Source organism: Pistacia vera, unplaced genomic scaffold (genome assembly GCF_008641045.1).
Source record: "Pistacia vera cultivar Batoury unplaced genomic scaffold, PisVer_v2 Contig526, whole genome shotgun sequence".
Lineage (NCBI taxonomy): Eukaryota > Viridiplantae > Streptophyta > Magnoliopsida > Sapindales > Anacardiaceae > Pistacia > Pistacia vera.
In genome coordinates, this window is record NW_022196364.1 from 1,183,021 (window position 1) to 1,209,356 (window position 26,336).

At 43.3% G+C, this 26,336-nt stretch overlaps 1 pseudogene; it reads right to left on the reverse strand.

Moving 5' to 3' along the window:
• Nucleotides 1–509: 509 nt before the first annotated feature.
• On the reverse strand, nt 510–25,260 carry LOC116107064 (annotated as a pseudogene).
• Between the last annotated feature and the right edge of the window lie 1,076 nt (nt 25,261–26,336).

Sequence of the window (26,336 nt, forward strand, 5' to 3'; positions counted from 1 at the left end):
TAGGCCTTGTGCCTTTGTAAAGGTTTTTCTCCTCTTATGTTCTTCATTTTAAATTATTGATCTTTAGTTGTTGAAGTCTTTAAATTGATTGATCTTTAATTTACCTTCATGATGCAGAGGCCGTGTGAACAACAACCCACACAAACCCCACACCCCCACCCCCCCCCCCCCCCCCCCCGGCCCGGCGGCTAACAACGCCATGTACCGATCTTATTATATAATGTTTTGCTGTAGTATTAAAAGAATACAAGGTCTGGTGCTAAATTTTGATGTTAAAATTATACTGTGTCAGCAATATATGTAGAGGAATAGGTTGTATAGTGTAAAAAGTTTCACCACTAGATGCTTAACTATCTCAAAAATCATTCTTCTGAAGCCCAAAAATGAAAGAAAAAATTCTTACCTAAAATGAGATGAATAAAAATAACTCAGAGATGAAGAACACAATGAGTTCGTATTGTTTCTTTAGACGTATGACTTCTGTCTTGAGGATGAAATTGACAGCATGCTTAAACTTGAGCACCAAGCTCCAAGAGCAGTATGTGATTAACAGCAGTGAATGTTGGACGACAAATTGAATAGGACCTGGAAACAGAATCCATGAAATGCGTTAGGTTTGTTGTTTGAAAGAATTGGATTTTAATTCATTGATTTATCACTAAGGAGTTACACCCTTATATAGGGAGTCTACGATCTCCTAAATCTCCTAATTATGTCAATTGTGGATTACACAATATTTGTCTGACATAATTAGGAGATTACATAACCTCTAAAATATTCTGAGATCGTTATAACTGACATAACTAAAAGATTACATAATATTCACTTGATTCAAAATATATACAAAATATTATGAAAATCTTAACACTTCCCTCAAGTTGGTGCGTAGATCTCACACATGCCCAACTTGTCTAACACTTGTGAGAAAAATACGTTTGGAGATAGCCTTGGTAAGAATATCAGCCAATTGATCCTCTGATCGAATCTTGGGCAGTTCAAAATCTTTTCACCAGTTTTTCTTTGATGAAAATCTATCTACTTCAACGTGCTTCGTACGATCATGTTGAACTGGATTGTGAGCAATGTCACATGCTGCTTATTGTCATAATAACTGGATTGGTTGATTAGGTTGATAACCCAATCTTGTGTAGAAATCTTAGCCACAAAGCTTCACAAATCCCAAATGCCATTCCCCTAAATTCTGCTTTAGCGCTTGAGCATGCCACAACATTCTGTTTCTTGCTTCTCCAGGTGACAGATACTCCTACAAAAGTAAAATAACCAGAAGTAGATCGTTGTCATCCACTGCTCCAGCCCAATCAGCATTATTATGCATACACATTTTGGTAGTTCTTATTTTTAGAAAATAAGATTCCCTTCCAAGAGCATGTTTTAAATATCTCAGGATATGCATAACTGCGTTCTTGTGCTCCCAGGATTATGCATGAACTGACTGACATACTCAATGCATAAGCAAGATCTGGCCTAGTGTGAGACAAGTACATCAATCTTCCTACAAGTATTGGTATCTCCCTTGTCAACTGGTACTTGATCAGTCTCAACTCCTAATTTAAGCTTCTTCGATTGGTGTATCAGCTGTTGACATGCTGACATACCAGTTTCCTCAACACATCCAATGCATACTTTCTTTGTGATAGAAAGATACCTCTGTTAGATCGAGGACTTCAATTCGAGAAAATATTTCAAAGAACCTAGGTCCTTCATCTCGATTCTTCTGATAAGGACTTTTGCAGAGCCTCCTTTCTTCGGATCATTTCCTGTAACCACCATATCATCCACATATACAATAAGTGCAGTGATCTTTCCTTGCTGTTTTTTAAGGAATAGTGTGTGATCTGAATTGCTCTGATGGTAGCCAAAAAACTTCATAGCTTTGGTGAACCTCCCAAACCACCTCCTCGGAGATGTTTTAACCCATACAGTGACTTCTTAACTTACATACCTTTTTGCTATGTTTCCTGGTAAAATACACCCTGGGGAGGATACATATGAATTTCTTCAGACAATTCTCATGTAGGAAAGCATTCTTCACATCGAACTGCTGTAATGGCCAATCCAGGTTTGCAGCTAAAGATAACAAGACACGTACTGTGTTGATTTTGGCTAGGGTGCAAATGTCTCTGTATAGTCTATCCCATGAGTTAAGTGTACCCTTTTGCTATAGTCTTGCTTTAAATCGTTCAATCATACCATCAGCTTTATACTTCACAGTGTAAACCCATCGACATCCAACAGTCTTCTTTCCTGGTGGACAATCAACAAGTTCCCAAGTCTCATTCTTCTGTAATGATTTCATCTCTTCATTCATAGCAGCTTTCATTTTGGACAGATAAGGCTTCTGCACACTGTTAGGAATAGATACAGTAGATAATTGATTCACAAATGACAAATTGATTCTGACAGATGAGGATTAGACACATAATGACTCATGGGATATTTAACCTTACTAGATGGCTCAGGTTCGTATCTTGGTTTTAGGAATCCCTCGTACTTCTGATGGTAACTGCTTCCTAATTGGTTTAGACTCTATTGTTTCAGACTTATGGTTCAGGCTCTAAATCAGGAATATTTAAGTGAATGGTGGTTGTGACATACCAGGAATGAGAGATTAGACTGAGATGAAGTTTCTTCAGACGGAGATACACACCTCGACATTTTCATCCACTTTATCTTCTGTTGATCAACATGTCTAGTTTCTGACTATAGTCTCCCACATCTTGAACTGCATAGTCAAGAGTCTGAATTTCTTTGGACAATACTCCCCTGAAGTTCAAACTCAAGAAGAAAATACATCAATCTTCATGGAACACAACATCCATGGTTACAAATAGTTGTTGGGTTGGAGGATGGTAACATCGATAACCCTTTTGAGAACCGTACCCACGAAAACACATTTCAATGCTCGATGAGACAACTTGTTACGTTGATGTTTATGGAGGTGTAAAAAGCAACACAACAAAAACATGAGGTGGTAAGTTTGCAACCGTTGGAGCATTCACTATTTTACCAAGAGCTTGAAATGGAGTTTGGAACTCAATTGAGCTAGAGGTATCGATTGATATGTAGGCAGCAGAGTGATGTGCTTCTCCCAAAAGCCAATGGCTGTGAGCTTCTATAAGGAAGCACGAACAACCTCCAATAAATGCCGATTTTTCGCTCACGCAACACCATTGTTGTGGGTGTGTTGGGGCAAGTAGTTTGATGAATAACACCATGTGCTGTCAAGTACTGCTGAAGTCTGTACTTTGATATTCTCCTCCATTGTCACTTCGTAGAACTGAACTTGAGCATTATGTGTACGAACCCTTTGGTAAAATCTTGAAATACCACATTGACCTCCCTTTTAGATTTCATCAAACAAAACCAAGTCATCCTTGTACAGTCATCAATGAAAGTACACAAACCATCGTGATCCTCTTAAAGTATTAACTGGGAGGGCCCCCAGCATCAGAGTGAATAAGCATAAAGGGATTTGAACTTTTATTCAATTTATGGATAAGAAACTCGATGACTCTTTGAAAGTTCACAAACATCACAGCGGGAAACAACTAACATCACTTTGCTTAAACAAACTTGGAAATATTCTTCAAGTAACCAAAGAATCATGTCCAAGACGCGATGCCATAACCAGATGGAGGATTTTGCCTGTCTTCTTCCGAGCCACTGACTATAAAAGCTTGTTGTACTATGGCAGATTTTTTTTTCTCTAAATCCAAGTAATACAGCTGCCCTAGTCTAATACCACAACCAATCGTTGTTTTGTCTGAATGCTCTTAAACCACACAAAATCAGGCCAAAAATACCACACAAGATAAGTTTTTGGTTATTGTGAGATGACAACAAGTTGTAATTTAGGGAAGGAAACACTAGAACTGAATCTAAGTTTAAGTATTTTGAAAGGTTACTGATCCTTCTCAATGACTTGAGTGGACTCACCATTGGCAGTAGACACAAATTTATGTGAGGATGGTTTTAAGTGTGAAATATGCATAGAATCAAATGTCATGTGATCGGTTAGCACCCAGAATCAATATCCATACACTATTAGAAACAGATGTACACATATGTAAAGACTTCCCTCATTTCCAGTAGTTGATACAAAGATGAGCCACTGATCAACATCTTCTTTCTTTTCCACAATAGCAGCAATAGAGTTTTTCTTGGAATTCTTTCCTTGATCACGATTTTGATCCAGCAGTCAGGATATCCAACCAGTCAAAACATTGGTTGTTGTTATGACCAGATTTGTTGCAGTGGGTGCATTTCTGTCTGTGTTGTATGATTTGCTGGATTTTACATGCTAACTTCTATTTTGGGCCACATGCTGAAGTCTCAATATTTCCTTATTCTCCTTCAAGGTAGTTTGACGAACTGCCTTCGTCGAACTTTGAGTAACTCTCTTCTAAATTTGGAACCGGATTTTTTTTGTAGAATTTCTCCACGAATTTGTTCGAACTCTCCATCCAAACCTGCAGAAGAAAAATGTGCATCGCAATGCTCGATAGATTTCTGATATTGCTATTATGTCATCGGGATCCTTCATAACACTGTATTTCGGTGGTTAATTCTTGAAAATTTCTGTCAATTCTCCATAATAGACAAAGAGTGACCTTCCATTTGTTTAGTAGTAAAGGCTTTAGTGCAAGGAGAAGACAAGCAACTCATCGCTTCCATCATAGAAAGCTTTGGATAGAGCACTCCAGATTTCGCGAGTAGTGGATAAGCGGAGAGAAACGCTTCATAATTTCAGGAGACATGGACATCAAAAACCATCGTTTGACTTTTAGTTTTCAGCATACCATTTTTCATACCCCTCATCGGATTCCTTTGGTGGTGGTTTCTTTCACGAATATAGGAAAGTTTTTCTCTTCGCAATATGCATTTCCATAAGTGAGAACATACATCATAGTTCGATTTAGTAAGAGAATTCCTGCATTGAAAGCTCCATCGGATTGAATAAAATGGGTTGATCCTGATGATTCAGACATGTGCGACCCTTTTTTTTTTTTTTTGACTTGACTGTTCCTTTTTTTTTTTTTTAAATATTACTTAAGAATAAAAAAAATAAAAAAGAAAAAAAGAAAAATAAATAAAAAAAAGGAAAAAATAAAACAAAAGTTTAAAAAACAAACTCCATAACAAGCACAACAAGCAAGTCAGATGGCACAGCAACTGCCGATCAGAGTCGCCGGAAACAGACGGGTGTTGACGTCAGCGTGGTGGTGTTTCTTGTGATTGAAGTTGTTTGGGTGATGATGTGAATTTGCAGGCAGATTTGTTGAAGATGGTTGGTTTGGGAATTTTTTATTTTTTTGGGTATTTGGTGTTGAATATGGCAGATTTTTGAAGATGGATTTGGATAGTCTAGAGGTTGAATATGGTATGGGGTTGATATGCAGGAGGTTTGAATATGGCAGGGGGGTGATTATGGCAGGAGGTTGATATGGCAGAAAGTCTGGAGGTTGAATATGGCAGGAAGTTTTGGTGTTGATATGGCAGGAGGTTGATATGGAGATTTGTTGTTTTGCAGGAAGTTTTGGTGTTGTTTTGCGGCTAGATTTGATGGCTGCTCTACAATGAGAATTTTTTTTTTTTTTTTTTTTTTTTTTAGAGAGCAGAGAGTGGCTCTGATACCATGGTTTGTTTGAAAGAATTGGTTTTTAATCATTGATTTATCACTAAGGAGTTACACACCTTTAATAGGGAGTATACGATCTCCTAAATCTCCTAATTATGTCAATGTGGATTACACAAATTTTGTCTGACATAATTAGGAGATTACATAATCCTAGAATATTCTGGATCATATACCTGACATAACTAAAAAATTACAAAATATTCACTTGATTACAAAATATTATGAAAATCTTAATAAGGTTTGTATGAATGATAGCTAAAAGAGAGTCGTATAATCTTAATTCTGCAGGTCCACCGATTCTAACTGGCCAACAAAGCCATAAACTGAGGTAAAATGATTGAAAGTAAATATTAAAGTCAGGACCAACCAGCACTAATGTATCGATTTTTGAGGGCCCATCCTCCCGCAAGGATGCAAAATTTCTTAAATGGAGCACCTGAAAAATCATTACGAATAAACTGTCACTTAGTGTTCGAGATGAAGTAGTTCATCAGAGGTGCAGAACTAATTTAGAGCTCATACGCTAAAAAAGATAAAGTGCGCATTAATGATTCTTACCATCAAGTTCCACCTGGCCTTCTTGATCACAGGCTTGAACTTACCTGCAAAACAGAAACACCTTATAAATATCCTCGAAACAATTTTAATCAAGAAAAAGTTTTTGATGCCGAAACAGTGCAGTAAAATACCATTACATGTAAGAAGTATAATATTCCAGAGAGTTATAGGTATAGCGAATTCTTTACAGTATAGCTCTTGATGATAAGAGTGACAATGAGGTGTTGAAGGGAAAGTTCACATACCATGTCTCCTCTCCACATCCATTAATGCGGTCAGAGCAGTTCCACCTACAGTCCATTGATCAACTGGAGCACTCAAATTTCCAACCTGGATATATCACCAGAATTACAAACAAACAGTTAACTAAGTATTAATCGTCAAGTAGCACAGTAGATTAAAGCAGAGGAGTTAAAGTACTAACCGATGATATCAAGCCGGTTGTTTCGCTATGAAGGAGAGCTCCAGCACCCAACCCAATGCATAACAGTAGGAAGTATCAAAGTTTGTTGGCAAACACATCTTCCTTCATACTGCATATATGAATAAACAGAAGTTTACAACTAATGCAAGGAATCCAAATTTAAACAAAGTTTCTTATGCGTCTAACATTGTCAAATATGTAGACACTGAAACTCACATGAAATAAGCACTCTCCATTGGTCAGTTCATCTACCATAACACTTAAGCTCCAGTATACACTACTAATTATTAGAACTTGTGACTCAAAGGATCTTATAGGTTAAGAATATTAAATACCCGAAAAAGTGGGACTGCCCTTTAAATTGGCCTTTATATATGCACTTCCTGTTACCTCTTCTCCAACTCAGTCTCAACCTTGAATCAACATTTTTTCTGGTTCTATCTTGGCAACTACCAGAGGAAAGAGATAAAGATAAAACAAAAGCTGGAAAAATCATTAGCGCAAGTCAAACACAAGAACAGCAATATAAAATACACACTGGACATTTCCATGGGGATCTCTTTCAAGATCAATTGTTCTTGAATAGCTTGAGGTAAGAACTCAAAAAGCTGTTGAGATTGACTAGTGAGTTTCTTTTTCCATAGCCCATTTTCATCAACAACATCATGGGCAAGAATTTCATTCAGTTCTGCAATAAGCTGCTGCCACCTGCATGTTCAGTATCATTGAAATACAAGTCAAAAGACAATACAGGAATTAGGAGCGTATAATTGACTTTTAGAATAACAACTGTACAGGAAAAGGAGTTAAAAAAAAAAAAGATAGAATATACAATAAGAAAAAGTACCTCAGGAATAAAATCAATTAAACATTGTAGACGTAAAATTACCTTGTACGGAAGGGGGGTCTGATCCCGTGAGGTCAAGGCCACTAGCGATCCGCTGTACCTGCACGTTAGAGAAAACACGCGTGAAGCGAACGGGACAACACGGGGTGGTGTTTGCCGTAGGCACTCCGAGCTCAAGTCAGTAAGGCTTGAAAGGGGCTAATATAGTGAGGGCTAAGGATAAGGATTACCGGAAGTTAGTCGGGGACTGTGACTACGGCGGATCAGTGAAAACTCGAGTGAAGAGTCTCGTGTGTGAGGTGTAATGTTGGATGTCCTTTGTGAGAGGCAGGCCTCTGCTTATATAGTGATCGTCTAGTCTCCCAATCCTGGTGGAAACAGGAGTCCTCATCTGACTCTGATGCAAACCCTAGAAGAGATTAGGGTGTGGTGGAGTTGTCTTACCCATATCAAAATAGGAAGGGTTACTCTGTTTAAGAGAATTTGCTAAGTAGGAAAATGGTCAAAATTAGGAAGGCGGTCTTCGAATTGGAAGGTGATTAGGAATAGGAAAGCACTATGACAGGGCTGGGGCTTTGGATTGTCCATGGATCTAGGACATGGGCCAGGTTTGAGAGGCTTGTGCCCGCTCGGTTTGGGCCGGTTTGTCCTCATGTTTAGAATAGAACTAGCATGGCTTGGTCCTTTGCAGGACTGGCCTGGTCCTTCTCCTATTTGGCCAAGGACGATTTTGGCCCTAACAGTTTGTCCCCACTCCTAAGTTGAGAGTATCTCAAGTTAGAGAGTAGGTTATGCTTAAGGCGAGCTCGTTCTTTTCCTCATGGAGTGCGATCATGGGAGAGAGTTGACCGACTCGAGTAATTTGATTGGTCTTGGTCGGTATCGTTCTTGAACAAGAGCATGCTGCCACGTGTTGTGCCTGACCGGTTCGATGAGCGAAGGACGAAAGCTAGGTCGGTCGCTCGGTACGTTGGCGCATTATTGCGGAAACACCGAGGGGCGGTTATTCGTCCTGCCAGGTCGGGCGAAGCCCAGTAAGTTACCAAGATCATTCGGTCGGGCTGTAGGGACGACCAGATAGATGGGGAGACCGAACATGTGACTCCTCGTTCGCCTCGGATGGGCGAATTGATGAGGCTTGATAGCTTCATCAAGGTTCTAACTCGGGCAACGCCGAGCTCGTGCGTCTACGTTCGAGCCTTCCGGGTCGGTTGAATGCGAGACGTCTGAGAAGGCTTCTGGCCTAGAAGCCGATCGGTGGGATGGATCGAACGGCTAGTGCGCTATTGGGTGCGAAATTGGGCGTGTCAGGACATATTTCTGGATGTTCCGACGAGTTGGTCGGGAGGTCGGTCGACGATATGCGGAATCCGCACAGGTCCACGATTTCCCAGATGGTTAGGATCGCTGCACGTGTACGGTGGGATTGATTCGCGTTCGAGAGCGGGAAGAAAACGAAGGACTTCTGACAACTGATCAATCATAGCCGCCCACGTGGTGCCTTTTTCTTTACAAAATTGGGGAGCAGACTGTGTATCTTCCATTTCACGTTTGGTTTTGCGTTTTTCTTTCAAAAAATCCTTCTTCCCTTTTTTTTTTTTTTCTGCGTTTTTGTCCTAGGTTCTTGAGCGGAAAGTGGTTCTATTTCAATCTTCCAAGGTAATTTCTTCTCTTAAGACGTTTTGTGCTCTTGTAGGTAGATTTCTCTTTCGAAAGATTTTTGGGAAGTGAGATAAAGTTTTGAGTAGGTTGAAACTGGATTTTCGAGTGTTTGGTGTTAGGATTTTTAGAGAACAGGTTGAGTGTTGAATTTTCCGGTGAGCAGTGGGAAAAAATCTGGCAGTTCGATATATTTTTATTTGATTTTTGGGGTTTTTTCTTTTGGATTGGGCCTGGAAGAAGAAGTCGGCTTAGGTGTTGTTTAGGTCGATCGGTGCGTCTGACGAGGACGAGGAGGCGTGCGGTGGTCTGGGGGGTAGATACTCAGGGCGAGTGAGTTTAGGTTGAGGGATTGTGATCGAGGTGGTAGACGGCTAGGGTAAGTTGAATGGATCGTGTCGCGGGGCGAACGAGTTGGTGTTTTTGAATTTGATGAGGTGTTCGGTTGGATAGGTCGAACCAGAGTAGAATCGTTTGTGGTGAAGACTGGCTAGTTCACCCTTTCGGTCGGGCGGCTAGGGGGGCGACTAAGGTTCCAACTTCTGTAGAAAGGGTCGACGAGGCTGAGGAGGTCGGTTGGAGAGCACCGTTCGGCGTTAAGGGCGATCTGTGGTTTAACAGATTTCTTTAAGGAGTCGGTCGGTTGGACGGGCGAGTGAACGATGTCGGGTGATACGTCGCGGAGTTCGAGTACGAGGTGGAATGGGGGACGAGTATGAGCTGACCCCACTATGGTGGTATGCCTGAAGGGGATGTTCGGTCGGTGTGCCGACGGAGTCAGTGGCACTCAGGGTCGAGTGGAGTTGGGCCGAGTGGCTCGGGTCGGTATGGTAGGAGTGGGGAAGACTCCGGATGGACAGTCCCTCTACGTCGGTAGTAGCTTAGGGGGGCCGACCAGCAGGGCAGTGGATTCTGACCAGGGACATCCGCCGGCGTGAGGGACAGTGACGTGTGGCGCCTTCGTACCCTGATCATATCCCTGGTTCTGTTAAGGTTCGGACCCCGCGGTCGTACGAACGTGTTGACTGGGAGGCTGAAGGTTGGGTCTGCGTATCGAGGAAGTGGTTTCACGATGGGTTTGAGGTTACCGTGTCCTCGCCTAGTCTGGGAGGTGCGAATCATTTCATCATCGCCCCCTCCCAGCTTATGCCGAACGCCTGAAGGCTGTTGATGGCTTGGAGGATATGTTGGTTCGGCATCAGATTGTGTTCGGGTTGCACGAGTGCTGTACTCGTACTTCCGAAGGAGAACGATAAGGAGAAGGGCCGATATCTGCTGAACTTGAGGCCACGATCGGTTATCATTTGGTGACCGACCTGCGGTCCAGTGACAAAAACTGGAAAGACCGTTACTTTTCTTGAAGGGTCGGCCGTCTTTGGAGATAGGGGCATGGGCGAGATCCGACCGGGTGGCGAGCAACTGGTGAGAACTTCGTTGTTCTCTAGTACTTTTGATTACTAAATCTTGATTATGTTTTTGTTTTGCAGAGCTCGATTCAATCGCGTCGGGCAGAGCGGAGACGGCTTGGACGTAGCTACCCAGAGGGTGTTAGCCATCCCGTTGGGCAGAGGGATTGGCGAGTGGGTGCTAGCAGAGTCAAATCTGAGAGCAGTATTCTTTGGGCCGGGGTGAGAGGCTATTCAGAGAGTATCCCTTCCCTCGCTGAAGCAGACTTGGGATGTGCTCCTGAGGCGGTACCCAACCATTCTCATTTTTGGTGAGTCCGGGCTGAACAACTAAAACGTTGGAGAGAGTTTGCACTGCAGAGTCGCTCATGAAGAAATTGACTGTCCCGAGCGCGAGCGAATCCATTGCCAGGCGTCGAGAGAAGAGGAAGAGGGAGTCTCTGTGTGGTGAGAGCGGATAGTGAGGGTCGAGGATGTATTGGCGACGCCGCCCAGTCGGCAGCCGCGAGTCAGAGCCCTCGTCGGAGTCGGGTCGTCCCAGGATGCCATTGTGGATGAGGAGGCGGGACTATCACTATTACGATTCCGCTACTGCGTGATTACTCGGACGCGACATCAATGAGTAAGCTGGCCGACTCCTTCTTGTTCCCGGCTGACGAGGCGCGTCTGAACCAGATGGGTGCGGTTGCTGCGCTGACTGGGGCGTATCCCGCGTGTTCAGGTATGACCGTACTTGTTTACTTTTCTTGTTTGACTGACTTCTAATTGCTCAGTTTGTTTGCAGGTACTCATAGCAGTCTCCATCTGAGGAGGTCTGTCGTGGCGCAGGAAAAGCGAATACAGGATATATCTAAGGCCAATGCTGGTTTGCGGCAAAAGGAGGCAGCATCCCGAAAGGCTGAACAGGAGAGTCAGCAGCGCCTCGGGATAGTGAGGCATAGGTCGAGAGGCTGCGGCGCGAGTTGCGAGAGGACCGCGGAGGTCGAGTCCCTCAGGGAGCAGTGCATCTCATTGCTGATGACGCCATTATAAGGCCCGAGGCGAGTCATGCGGAGTTTAAAGAGGGGGACCTCTCATTGGGATCCGGATGAGGACACTGGCTCATGCAGGAGTATTGGAAGAGGAGATTGGTCATCCGGCAGGGCAGGGCGAGGAGCAGGTGCCTGAGTTAGTCGGCCGGGCATTGGGGACGAGAGCGGCCCGGCCGGGGCCGAGCACTAGTGGTGTTTGCCTGGCGACCGACTTGACGGAGGATGAGGCTCGTGCCGAGGATGCTTAGTGCCCCCCCCCTTTTTTTTTGTATTTGGGGCCTGCGATGCCTTTCATCTGGCGTCTGTGCCGTTTTCTGTATTTCGAACTTGGGCGTTTGGTGCCCTATATATATATGACTTTTGACTGGGTTTTTCTCGTGTTCTTGGATGAATCACTTGTTCTTTTGTTTCTCTTCCTAGTATTTGTGCATGTTACCTCATCGTGACTGATGGCTGAGACGCGTAGTTTAGTTGGGCTAGGTTAGTGTGATCCAAACTTTTTCAATAGTTTGGGGTCATTCGTTCGGTCGGGTTGAACGAGTATGTAGTCACTTGGATGAGTTGCGGTGCCATCTTTAGTTCAGTTTCGGGGTTGGATGGAGCCGGACCAAGGTGCCAAGCTGGATTGTGCGGGCCGATTGACGATGTTCTCGCGAGTAGGATGGGGCGAATTCGAGGGTGAGCAGTTCATCGTCCGGGTCGACTGGGAGGTGTTCGTAACGGACATCGGGCATGGCCGATTTGAAGGTGTTCGTATGTCTATCGGGCAGGGCCGATGAAGGAGTTCGTACGAATCAGGCGTGACCGATTTGAAGGTGTTCGTACGTACATCGGGCATGGCCGATTGGAGGTGTTCGTGTCTATCGGGCAGGGCGATTGAAGGTGTCGTACGTACATCGGGCATGGCCGATTTGAGGTGTTCGTACGTACATCGGGTATGGCCGATTTGGAGGTGTTCGTATATCTATCGGGCAGGGCCGATTGAAGGTGTTCGTAGTACATCGGGCATGGCCGATTGAAGGTGTTCGTACGTACATCGGCGTGGCCGATTTGAAGGTGTTCGTATGTCTATCGGCAGGGCCGATTGAAGGTGTTCGAAGATGAAAATTACGAATAGTACTTCATGAGTATTGGCCATGAGGCCGACTGTCGAGAGGAGGTGGGACAGGCCCAATCACTTTTTATTAACAATGAAAAAGCAACCAAAACAAAATTCCCGATAAAACGGGGTTCACCTATGAGTAGTAACGTTGAGGTGGACGGCATTCCACTGTTGTGATGTCTTTGCCTCGGGGGTCTGGAGTTTGTAAGCGCCTTTCCCTGTTTCTTTGATTATCTTAGGGGCCTTCCCAGGTGGGTCCGAGGTTGCCAGAGTTGATCTCCTTGGTGTTTGGAAGACTTACGAAGGACCCAATCGCCTATCCTGAAAGTGCGCGTCTCACACTGCGGTTGTAATGACGGGCGGCTTGTTGCTGGTAGGCTGCGTTGCGGATACTTGCTTGTCTCGTAGTTCATCCACAGTGTCAAGGTTCTGGCAAGGTTTCGGTTATTTGATTTCTCGTCCGCCCACTGGAGCCTGGTGGATGGAATGATTTCGGCTGCTTCGAACCATATGTAGGGAGAACGGTGTTTCGCCAGTTGATGACGAGCCTGGTTCGGTATGACCAGAGGACTCCGGGTAGCTCGTCCGCCCATGCGCCCTTGGCTTTCTGTAATTGCTTCTTCAGTGTCTGATGATTGTCTTGTTTGACGACTCGGCCTGGCGTTAGACTGGGGGTTGCGGGGTGTCGAGAAGCTTAACTTATTCCCACATGTCACAGAAATCCCTGAAGCCCGAAACTAATGAACTGGGACCCATGTGCGGTGACAATCTCTTTGGTATTCCGAACCGGCAGATACGTTTTCCAGATGAAACCTTTGACTTCTCGGTCTCTGACTGGGCCAATGCCTCGGCTTCGATCCACTTGGTGAAGTAGTCTGTCACTGCCAACATGAAAACCCGTTGCCCTGGTGCAGTAGGTAACTTCCCACGATGGCATTCCCCACTTAAGAATGGCCACGGTGTCAAAATGGAGTGGAGTCGTTCTGGTGGGAGGTGTGAGACGTGGGCAAACCTTTGGCAGTTATCGCACTCTTTGCGTAAGCGATCGAGTCGATACGGATAGTCGGCCAGTAGAACCCGCGGTGATCACCCGGTGAGCAAGACTGCTCCCCCTGCGGCCCCCTGCGTGGGTTACCGCATTCGCCTTCATGGAGTTCGGATAGGACAGTTTGGGCCTTTCTGGGCTTATGCATTTGAGGTAGGGACCCGAGAACGACTTTCGAGGAGTTGACGTTATGTAGGGTGAATCTGGCGGTCTTTTGCTTTCAATCGGCGTGCTTCGTTTCTGTTAGCTGGAGCTCATCGTCTTCCAGGTACTTCCCTATCGGATTCATCCAACAGTCGTTTGCCAATGCCCATGGCTTCTCTAGCAGACTTGTCGGGTGGTGGTTCTTTCCAGTTAGCTGGCCACTGCATGAATAGGAGGGGGATGGATGACTCAGAGGAACATGGGAGTGCTGAGCCAAGGTTGGCAAGGCGGCGGCATGACTGTTCTCGGTTCTGGGGATCTGTACTATCGAGAACTCGTCGAATTTGGTCTGCAATCTTGACCAGCTTAGGTAGGATGTCATTTTTGAGTCACGTGCTGGTACGTACCTTGTAGTTGATTGACCACGAGTTGGGAGTCTGACTCACTTCTAGGTCTGGCGCCGATATCTCTGGCCAAGTTAAGTCCAGCTAAGAGGGCTTTGTATTCGGCCTCGTTATTCGTGCACTTGAACCCACAACGGACTGCTCGCTGGATGATGTCTCCCTCTGGTGTGATCAGTACTATTTCGAGTCCGCTCCGTTGACATTACTGGATCCGTCTACTAGGAGGAGTCCATTGAGAGGTGGTGCGCGTTCATGCATAGTAATTCTTTTTCGGCCTGGGCGGTTCGCTTGGTGTGAAGTCGGCAATGAAATGCTAATGCTTGGGACTTGACGGCGGGTGCGTGGTTGGTAGGACACGTCGTACTCGCTGAGTTCTACTGTCACATGCATGAGTCGGCCTGACAGCTCTGTTTGTGCAAATTTTCTTGAGCGGGAATGAGGTGATCACAACATATAGGATGGCATTGGAAGTACGGTCTGAGCTTCCTGGATGCATGGATGAGGGCAAGGGCAAGCTTTTCCAGTGGCTGTACCGAGTTTCTGCGTCGAGGAGCGATTTGCTAATGTAGTAGACCGGTGACTGCTTCGTTTCTTCTTCTCGGACTAGTACTGCGATACGGCCGTCTCCGAGACCGCTAGGTAAGCATAGAGTTCTCCCCGTTCGTGGGTGTGGACAGCAGCGGGGGTGTAGTTAAATACCTCTCAGCTGTTGTAGGGCTTCTTCGCATGAGGGGGTCCAATCAAACCGTTGGATTTTTTTGAGGGCGTGGAAGAAGAAGTGGCACTTGTCGGCGGACCTGGAGATGAAACGGCTCAGGGCGGCCACTCGCCCTGCAAGACGCTGGACGTCTCTGACGCAGGTTGGGGATGGTATGCTGAGAACCGCTCTGATCTGGTCGGGGTTTGCTTCTATTCCTCGCTGAGTAACCATATAGCCTAAGAATTTACCTGATGAGACGCCGAAATGAGCACTTTTTTGGGTTCAGTTTCATGTTGTACTTCCGGAGAATGGCGAATGCCTGGCTAAGGTGGTCAAGGTGTTGTTCAGCAATCAGGGATTTGACGAGCATGTGTCGATGTAAACTTCCATGGTCTTCCCTAAGTGGTCAGAAAACATTTTATTGACCAGACGTTGGTAGGTGGCTCCGGCGGTTTTCAGTCCAAACGGCATTACACTTGTAACAATAGGTTCCCCTCTCGGTGATGAAAGCTGTTTCTCCTGGTCGTCCGCATGCATTAGGATCTGATTGTATCCGAGAAGGGTCATGAAACTGAGGAGTTCGTGCCTGCGGTCGCATCTACACATGTCAATATGTGGGAGGGGGAAAGAATCTTTGGGGCAGGCTTTGTTAAGTCTGTGAAGTCGATGCAGATCTCACTCTCCACTTCCGTTTTCTTCTTACGACTACGACGTTTGCCAGCCATTCGGGGTAGTGGACTTCTCTGATCATGCCGTTGTTTAGGAGTTTTCGATCTCTTCATTGATGATCTGGTTCCGTTCAGCTGCGAATTTTCTCCTTTTCTGTTGACAGGCGGGTGATCTGGATCTACCTTGAGCTGGTGGACCATACGCGTCTGGGTTGATCCCGGTCATGTCGGCATGGGACCAGGCGAAACAGTCTTCATTCTTTGTCAAAAAGTCTATCAGCTTCTCTCTTGTCTCGGGGTCGAGGCGGGAGCCTAGTTTGTTTTTCTCTCTGGGTCATCCGGATGTATCTGCACCTCACCAGCTCCTCCATTGTCGGTTGATCGGGCTCGGTTCGGAGGGTCGGACGAGACTGTAATTGCTATGAGGAGTTTCCCTTGCCTTTGAAGGGTTCTTGTAGCAATCCCGAGAAGCTTTAGGGTCGCCCTGATCTCCCGTACTCCCCACTTGGTCGGGAACCTGATCGTCTGATGGAAGGGCGATGGCACTGCCCGCATGTCATGTATCCAGGGACGGCCCAGAATGACGTTGTAGGGGGATGGGCAGTCGATCACTAGGAAGACTGTCTGTTTGTTCACTCCGCCAGCAGATAGGAAGGGTGATCTCCCCGATGTGTTACTTCTGCTCCGAGCTGAATCCGACCAGCAATGTCGGTCGTGTTGATATTTGCTTCTTCTAGTCCCATTGTTTACTGCTTCGAGGAACAGGATATTTGCTGACGACCTCCATCTACGAACACCCTTTCACTAGGATGTTGGCTATTTGCAGGGAGAGGACTAAAGCATCGTGGTGGAGGGCAACTAGGGTGATCGGCTCGTCATCCTCGAAAATGATCACTTGATGGGAGTATGTCCTCGAGACCGATGAACAGACTGCACTTCATGGTGGTTGGTTCTAGCGTATCGCTTGCGAGGAGTAACTTACCCCACTGATATCGATCCTCGGAGATGAGCGAGCAAAACCCTTGGGTGTCAGTTTCTGCGGAGGGGGCGATGTTGTTTGGAGCTTTTGGCTAAGGTGTTCTCCCTTTGTCGGTGAGCAGATCACGGAGGTGTCCTCTCTTTAGGAGTGCGGCAACCTCGAGCCGCAAGGCGATGCAGTCTGCGGTATTATGCCCATGGTCGTTGTGGAACTCGCACCACTTGGTGTGTCTCTCCTGCCTCGGGATTGAGCTTACCAGGCCACTTGACAGCGGATCCCATACCTTTCATTATCGCTACGACTGGGTTGGTTCGATGCTGAGATATATTCTGGTATTCTGAATTGATTCGATCCCGATTGACTGTTATTGTTTCTCGAGGGTTGGCGGTCATATGGTCTCCTGGCTCTGTTCATATTCCGTGAGGGGGGTTGGTAGCGGTGCTCTGCCGGTCTAGGTTCCGGTTTCCTGTCGTTCCGCCTAGGTTCGTATCTAGAATGGGCGGTTCGGTTCATCTCATCTTCCTCCCACCTTATCTGGATCACGGCTCGGGCCAGAGCGTCTTCCATGGTAGTGCAGCCTAGCTTGTGAGCTTTGTATAGTTCCCGTCTGGAAGGAGGCCTTTCCTGAAGGCGTCCCAGTAGTCTCAGGGTTACAGGAATGAATAGAGATTTTCTCTGTTGAACCTGCTAACGTACTCTCTAACGGTCCTCTCCGTTGGTATATTCGGTACAAGTCGACCGACAGTTTCTCTAGCTTCTTGCTGCTGGCGAACTGTTCCACGAAAGTGTCAGTAAGCTGAGCGAACGAATCGATGGATCCGTTCGGGAGATTCGTGTACCATTGGAGCGCCGGACCAGACAAAATCGAACCGAAACTTTTGCACATACAGGCTTCTCTGAGCGGGGGGTATTGAAACAGTAAACATCCGCTGTTTGTACGAGGCTATGTGGTCGTCCGGGTCGGTGGTACGTCGTATGGTTTCATGTTGGGGATACTGAATTTTTGGGGCATGTCAGCCAGGGCGATCTCGTCCGCAAAAGGTGACTCCGCGTAACAATTCGGTGCTTTCTTGGTTGGGATGGCATTCCGGGATAAGCCTCATTACTGCCTCGACGTCGGCCAGTCTTTTAGCCAATAACTGTTCTACGGGGGAAGGAAATGCTATCGGGTCATCCGTCTTACGGGTCTGGTACGCCTCGTGGGGTCATCCCCCGGGGGTAGACTGACGGATCAGACCGTCGTGCGTTCCTTGGTAGCATATGTTCGTTCATCCCTTCTGGCTGGATGACTCCCATTGTCACTGTTGTTCTTCCCGACATGGATGGTCAGGGGAGTTGTCTGGTAGTCATTCGGTCTTTCGGGATGGATGAGTTCAAGGTCTGGAGTCGGTTTGGTTTGGCCGTTCACCCCGCGAGGATGAGCTAGGCAGGAGGGGGTTTGTGTTTGAGTTGACTGGAGGGGGAGTGGCATGGTGGAGATGGGAGATCCTTAGGATCCTCTGTTAGACCGTTTTGATCATGAGGCTGGGATGGGTCGACTGGGCGCGCGCCGTTATGTCCTTATCTCCGTCAGTCAGAATGGAGTAGTCGGCGCCAATGCATCAAGCGTACTCGGCCCTTTACCAGAATCCGAGTGTTGGTGCCCTGGTGTGGAGAGGGGTTGCAGGAGGGGATAATGGTGCGGAACCGGTTGGGGGTGTGTTGGCCGGGGAGAAACTCGAGTTCATAGAATCGACTGACTTTCTCTTTCAGCGAATGGTTTGACGGATGGATGCGTTTCGGTTCCAGTGCGGCCACTTTGTCTAAGTTTGTTGCATGAGAGCGGTCAAAGCCTCCAGTCTGGCCTCGATGCCTGAGTTAACGTCCTCTGGATTGTCAGCCATGGGATATTCCTCCACGTGGCAGGGTTCGTCACGCCGAAAGATTGCCAGAGGCCCCCGGTGGGCGCCAAAATGTAGACGTAAAATCTACCTGTACGGAAGGGGGTCTGATCCCGTGAGGTCAAGGCCACTAGCGATCGCTGTACCTGCACGTAGAGAAAACACAGCGTGAAGCGAACGGGAAACACCAGGGTGGTGTTTGCCGTAGGCACTCCGACGCTCAAGTCAGTAAGGCTGAAGGGGCTAATATAGTGAGGGCTAGAAGAAAGAGATTACCGGAAGTCTAGTCGGGACTGTGACTACGGCGAACATGTGAAACTCTCGAGTGAAGAGTCTCGGGTGTGAAGGTGTAATGTTGGATGTCCTTGTGGAGAGGCAGGCCTCTGCTTATATAGTGATCGTCTAGTCTCCCAATCCTGGTGGAAACAGGAGTCCTCATCTGACTCTGATGTAAACCCTAGAAGAATTAGGGTCGTGGGATGTTGTCTTACCCATATCAAAATAGGAAGGTTACTCTGTTTAAGAGAATTGCTAAGTAGGAAAATGGTCAAAATTAGGAAGGCGTCTTCGAATTGGAAGGTGATTAGGAATAGGAAAGCACTATGACAGGGCTGTGGGCTTTGGATTGTCCATGGATCTAGGACATGGGCCAGGTTTGAGAGGCTTGTGCCCGCTCGGTTTGGGCCGGTTTGTTCCTCAGTTTAGAATAGAAACTAGCATGGCTTGGGCCTTTGCAGGACTGGGCCTGGTCCTTCTTCCTATTTGGGCCAAGGACGATTTTTGGCCCTAAAAACCTTCTGGAATGAGTATGACACCATAGTTGTAACCAAGTCCAAAACGTTTAAGACTATGTCTACAATGTAGTCTGTGACATTTTTCAGTGTTTGCTTCTTGGCAGCAACCTGCAGAAAGAGATATCCCAGTCAAAGGAAGATTTTTAAAAAGCTTGTTCCCAAGTCATCGACTACAGAGAACAAATAGGGGCTTAAACCATAGATCTTTCTGTATTTGCTAACTCATTTAGCAATGTCGGGTGCTTAGATCTATCAAGTATCTCTATAATATTTGACCGTTACATTTTCAATCAATAGAAAAACATATTGGAATATCCATGAAAGTGATACCAATGTGTATGCATCTTTTGGTTCAAACAGTAGCCAAGAAACAAGCTTTTCACTCGATTTTCTCAGTGACTTGGGATAAGGGAGATAAAGTCCATAGAACTTATCATGATTGTGCCAAAGATACATAATTCCACTATTGTTCATAAAGATACAAAAAATGTCTTAATGCTAGACCAGCAACAAGTTTATTAAGAACATGAGAATCTTAACCAAGCAAGTCATTTGAAAGTTGAGCAATAACATAATGAGATTACCTCTTCTCCAATAATGGTGATGTTCGGGTGAGTTTGCAGTGCACACTCAAGAGTAATATGGGAAGCAGCACGTCCCATAAGCCACAACTGCAGAGACATGTTAAAATACTCATAACTTTCTCAAAAAATCAAACTGAGGGAGAATGATCATTTTTATACTCAAAACAAAGTATATAATATATCAGAATCAAGTCACAAATGCTTACAATGTAATATTTTCCAGTTGACCGGGCATCTATCATCACATTTCCAATCATTTCAGCATATATCTGTATAATACAAGAACATGTTACAGTTGTTTGAAACTGTGTTATTCCGACAACTTATACACTAAAATGAGATTATAATTGCAGTCATCTCCAATCACCAACAAAAGAAGTTTGCCATGTTCACTGCGATCCAGTTGCCTTATTTGAACAGCAAACATAAAAGAATGCATGATAGCAACTTTCATACCATGATAATCAGTTATGATTTTTAGAAAAGCATAGAAACATGAAAAGAAGGATAGAGTTCAGTAGTAATAGCGGTGAGAATAGCTTTTAGCTTTATCAACAAATTAATAAGCTCATAACCTTCTGCTCGACAGATTGATCATATTTAGGCAAAAGCATGTCAAGAGAAAAAAAGGACATTAATCAATCATTGTAAATTTGTAACATGATACCTCAAAGGTTGAAATATCAACGATGTAAGTTTAAATGCAAAATCTGCATGCACAGCTATACTCACCCTGCATGCTGTATCAAATCCAAAACTTGTGGGAACCTCTTTGGATTTCAAGTCACCATCAATGGTTTGGGCAGCCAATCACCCGAGTTTTCAGATTTTTAAACCTGATACAATAATAAACATTATGCAAATATATGGAAGTATCCAATGATACAGCTACAGCAAAAAAGTAACTCCTTTCCATCATTATATCAATGACTCCCCAAATAAAAAATTTAAATGTACATTCATAAAATACTATTGCTAGCAGACAATAATATATAATATATATATATATATCAAATGCAATTTCATCTAAACATGTAAATTGTATTGAAAACAATATAGCACACCTGAAGTTTTCAGCAAGGAGGCAAGAATTTGTGTTTGAGTCATCACCACCAATAACCACAAGGCCATCCAAATCCAGCTTCTAGCTGTTTCTTCAGCTTGTTTAAACTGAAAATAAAGCCCATATACTCCGCCACACTTTACAAATAAACACTCAAAACAAAGTCCATCAAATCATCAATCATCAAGCTAACAGTCTACCGCTCTGGAGTTTCAATCTTGTCTCTCCCACTGCAAATCATATCAAAACCACCCTGGAAAGAATATTACAAACAATTAGAATGAGATACCTAACATGTAACCTTAACATGCAAGTTGAGCATTTACTTCTACTTGCCCAAAACTAATGAACACATGCTTAAAATTCACAATATTAATTTCAATAAAACCACCAGCTACACTTTTGCTTTCTATATCATTATTTATAAAAGACTATTTGAACTTAATAATTTATTCAAAGCAAAATACTGAAAATATAAACTGTTTATTTCAACATCAATACGCAATAAAATAATAATTGCACAAATTGTGATACAATTTACACTATTGGATCAATCCTGTTCTCACTACTAATTCAATTTGCCAATATAATTAATCTAACATGCATTATTAATTCCTCTAGAAGAAGTTCGAACAATTGAAAACTATGAATCACAGTCAAAACAAACAATCGTACCTGGTTTCTGTACGGGAAATGTATTCGGGAGTCAATTCAATGTATTTGCCCTTCATGATTAGAGGTGGAACAAATGGGCGGGTTAGGCGGGTCAACCTAACCGGCCCGCAATGAAGAGGGTTCAACCCGCTAGCAAACCCTGGGCGGGCCGGTTGCAAAATGGCAACCGATGCCCGCGGTTGCTATTTTGTCCTCTCTGCAGGAGGACCGCCAACACGGCGGGCAGCGGGTTGGCTGTTACACCAACGGCCAACCCGCCGGTTGACCCGTGGGTTGGCGAATAATAAATTAAAAAAATGTAACTTATTTATTTTTAAATTACCCTTTACCCTTGAAATTAGCCGTTGGAGGGTCTTTTTCGTCATTTTCTTTCCCATTTTTTTTCTATAAATTGGCCCTAAACTCTCAATTTTCTCACAACTCAATCTCATTCTCTCATTCTCTATATTCTCTAATCTCATTCTCTAATATTCATTATTCTTAATCTTTTTGTATCAATTTGCTCTTATTAATTTTTATGTTTTGCAATTTTCAATCATATTCCAATTTTCCAAATTCCAATTCCATTTCCAATTCTCTTTCTTTAATTTATTTCTTCTACATCAATTTTTTTTTTTCAACTACAATTGATAGATATTTCTCTCCATCAATTTAGCGATGAAGAAAACTACTATCCTAGTCCTAGTCCCACTGATTTTATATGAATGCAGGAGATTCAAATATCCTGCTGTCCCAATCCCAGTCTCAGAATCTGATACACCTCAAAATATGCCTCGATTCCAAACTCCTGGTGGTTTAGAAGTCGTCCTCGTAATCGTGTCCTCGTCCAACTCCATCTCAAGTTGAGGGGGTTCATCAACATACCGTCGAAACCGAAGACAGGCATACAACAGAGTTTGGGCGCATTTCGACAAGTTTATGAGACAGAAAATGGCGTTCAAGCAAGAAAGCAAGATGCAAAATGTGGAAATGTTTATAAAGCTGATTCAGGTAATGGTACTAGTACTTAAAAGGCATGCTATAAAACATTTAATCAACATGGAAATAGAGAAAGCAATCAAACTCAAATAACTAATATGGGTACTCCTTGGCTTATAATTTGATGTATATAGGAACAGTTAGCTTTATATTGCTCAGCTGATAACCTATTAATATGGAGAAGATAAAATTTGAAAGATTTGTTCAAAATTCATTTTTTCCAAGATTTAAAAGTTATTCTAAAACTGCAACTAAATGATTATAAAATTGTTTAGAAAAATAAATTAGAATTAAAAAATAAATTTTATACTTGTCATATTAGTGTGGCTCTAACTGCCAATATTGGAGTGGTAGAGCTAAAAAAGATTATATTTGTGTGACTAGTCATTATTTTGATAATGAATTTAAATTAAATAAATCTTTATTAGGATTGAGATTAATGGATGGGTCATAGTGGTTTAGAAATCTATAATAAAATTGTTGAAGTTTTAGAAGATTATGATATTATTGATAAAGTGATAAGTTTAACTTTAGATAATGCAGATCTAATAGTAAAGTTATAGATTTTTTTCAAATTAATTATCCTTTATATACAATTTGAAGTTTTTTTCACCAACGTTATGCATGTCATGTTATTAATTTAATTGTGAAAAGTGGTTGAAAACAATTAAACAAAATATTGATAGAATTAGGGAATCTTTTGCTTGAATTACTAGTAGTAATAAAGAAATGCTGAATTTCAGAAGCTTGTATAAAATCAATATGTCTCCTAGAACTTTGCATTAGATATGCCTGTTAGATGAAATAGTACTATTTAATGCTTGATTCATGTACCAATAAAGGCAATTGAAATTTTTTTTAAAAATATGGGAAACCATTCCTTTTCTTATTGTTAGGTGCTATATTTGATCCTAGATTAAATTAGCACGTTTAGAAAATAGTTTTGACATTTAAGTGAAAATTTACAAACCGAACATAGTCAATCAAATAGGAGAGGTAAAAAATGTCTTTTCGAAGTATATTTCCAATATGAAAACAGGTATGGGAACCTGCAGTCGCAAAGAGGTGAAATATCCAAGAAGCTGTATCAGAAGAAACAACAAATGAAGAATATACTCTTGGAATGCACTGAATAGGCCGAAGAGGACCGAATCCGAAGCCACACCTCCTCTAGAAGCACCACCACACACAACAACAACAACAATATACTGTCCTCCATGGAGTCCAGAGTAATGAACTTCAACAAATTTGGCAACCCCGAAATGTTTCCAACAGATCACTTGATATCTTAGAGTATTGGAGAGCCAGAAAATGTATTTTTTCGGTATTATCAAGACTTGCCTTGGATGTTTTCCTGTTCTGTCTCAACCGTCTCAACGAACAAATATTTAGTGCAAGTGGAAGGATTTTAAATGAAAGGAGGCTAAACTTTCTCCAAAATGATTGAAGTCCTCACATGTCTTCGAGATTGGGAATGATTGCGCCATCAAGATCAATACGAGATTTCGCAATACTTTAATATAATCATTTCAATTTTGTAAATAGATGATACAGATGAGGGAGGTCCTAGTGAACCACCCGTCCACCCCCAAATTGTTGTTTGTAAACTGTAATTTGTAAATTAATTGTCAATTATTGCACTCTTTTTTCTTACCAAGTTTTTCTCCCATTGGGTTTTCTTGGTGAGGTTTTTAACGACGCAATAATTGTTGTAATTTTTATTTTATTTTTTGATAAATGAATAAGTCTAATTTTTCTTATATTAAATTTTATTGTATTAAAATTGAATTAATATTTGAAATGTAACAAAAAAAAAAAAAAAATTAATTGAATTGAATTATTGATATTTGAAAAGTTAACATAAAACACATTATATTTTAATATTTATTTGAAAAGTTAAATAAAAAAAAAAAAAAAAAAAAACAAAAAAAGAAGAAATCGGGCTAACCCGGCCTGGACCGTGCCTAACCCGGCGGGTTAGGGTTGGCGGGCTGGGTGGGCCAGCCATTTTCTCCAAAATGGCGGGCCTAACGGCCTGCCTTTGTTGGCGGGCGGGTTAGGCCCAGCCCACCAAACTTTAACCCACCGCGGGGGCGGGCGGACGGGTTACTTTTCCACTCTAAATCATGATCCACACTGGACCCCCCAAATCCATACACAACATACCTTTCACGCGATCTTGCAAGTAATATACCAAAGAAACACAAAAATCACGTTTCAAAACTACAGCTTCGTTTAGATCCTCACCGAAAATCTGAGATCACATTGTGTCCCACGCCTGGCCTCCAGACAAAACGACAACGATTTTCAACTTTGATCCGCCGGCAGCGTTGACATCGTTTGGCACCGGTTGCGACGGTTGCCCAAACAAACTCGGAAACAACTTCTTAATCTCATCTGTGAAATTAAAAACATCGATAAACATTAACAAACAAGTTGTATCAGTGTTAAAATGAATATTTGAAAAACTGAGAATGACCTGGATTGCGCGGCCGAGCTGGCGGGACCGTCGACGATTTTGAAAGGATTACGGAGAATGGAAGGGAGAGGAAGCGCGTGGTCGATACGGCTCGTTTGAACTTCACTGTAGACTGAAGCCACGCGGTTCACAGACCGACTTGAGGAGTGAAATCGCCGTTAGAAACCAAGGAAGGAGACATTGGCTTCATTTGTTTCGTTTTGGGAATACTATTATTAGTATTCCCAAAAAAGTTAAAGTAAAATGTCATTATTCCCAAAATATATTCTATATTTTAATTTCCTTTAAATCTCCTAAATTTGTTAATTTAACTAAAACCCCCAAATATTTTGTTTGAAATTGCAAAAACACTCCGCCCACCCTCCGGCGGTGGTGGCCAGCTGTCCATATTTAATGGTGGGTTGGGAGTATTTTTGTTAACTTTAATGTTTTATTATAGGGTGTTTAGTAAATAAACAAACATAGGGGGTACTTATAATTTTCAAATTTACACGTAATATCCGCCCAATTCAACTTTTTTTTAACTTTTTCAAAAGTGTAAAAAGGGAACCAAACGGAGCCATTATTGTTTTCGATACACCTAACTCTGTGCGGGCTCTTCATGTAGGTTGAGTGTGACTGAGCGTGAACGCATCTCTCTCTCTTAAATTGGTTTAAATATAAGGTTGAAAAGGGCAACAACGTGTTCTCAGTGTTTCGGTGCTTTGGAGTTGGGACTCTGCCCTTGGAAGGTAGTTGCCGTTGGATTGAGGGTAGGATTGGGATTTTCTAAAATTAATGGCAAAACAGGGTTAATTTGTTTACCTCTCTTTACTTTGTGTAATGTCACAAGACCCCCTATCTTTAGGATTACTCATGACCTCTGTATAGTTAGGGATAAATAAATATAACGAACCTCAAAACTCAGGCCATATAAACACCAAGGGTTGACTTAGCGATAAAAAAATTTGCTTCCTTATTAATGTTATGCCTAAAAAGTCACACTTATGTCAGCTAATGAATGTCTTTTTACTAGCTGCAAGCTCATACCTCCTTAAAGATATTCATACCAACCCTATCTATTAGAGATGAACGGATGAGAGCCTTCCATGTGTCAAGGCAACTTGCAAAACACTCATTACATGACCTCAAAGAGTATAAATTGGCACTTCTCTTCACGAAAGGGAGGCTAGGCATATGAGAGCTAGACATAAATTTGAGTCATTATTTCTCTCTGTAAACAAAGTTTTCTCTATTTTGTATGTTTTACAGGCATAT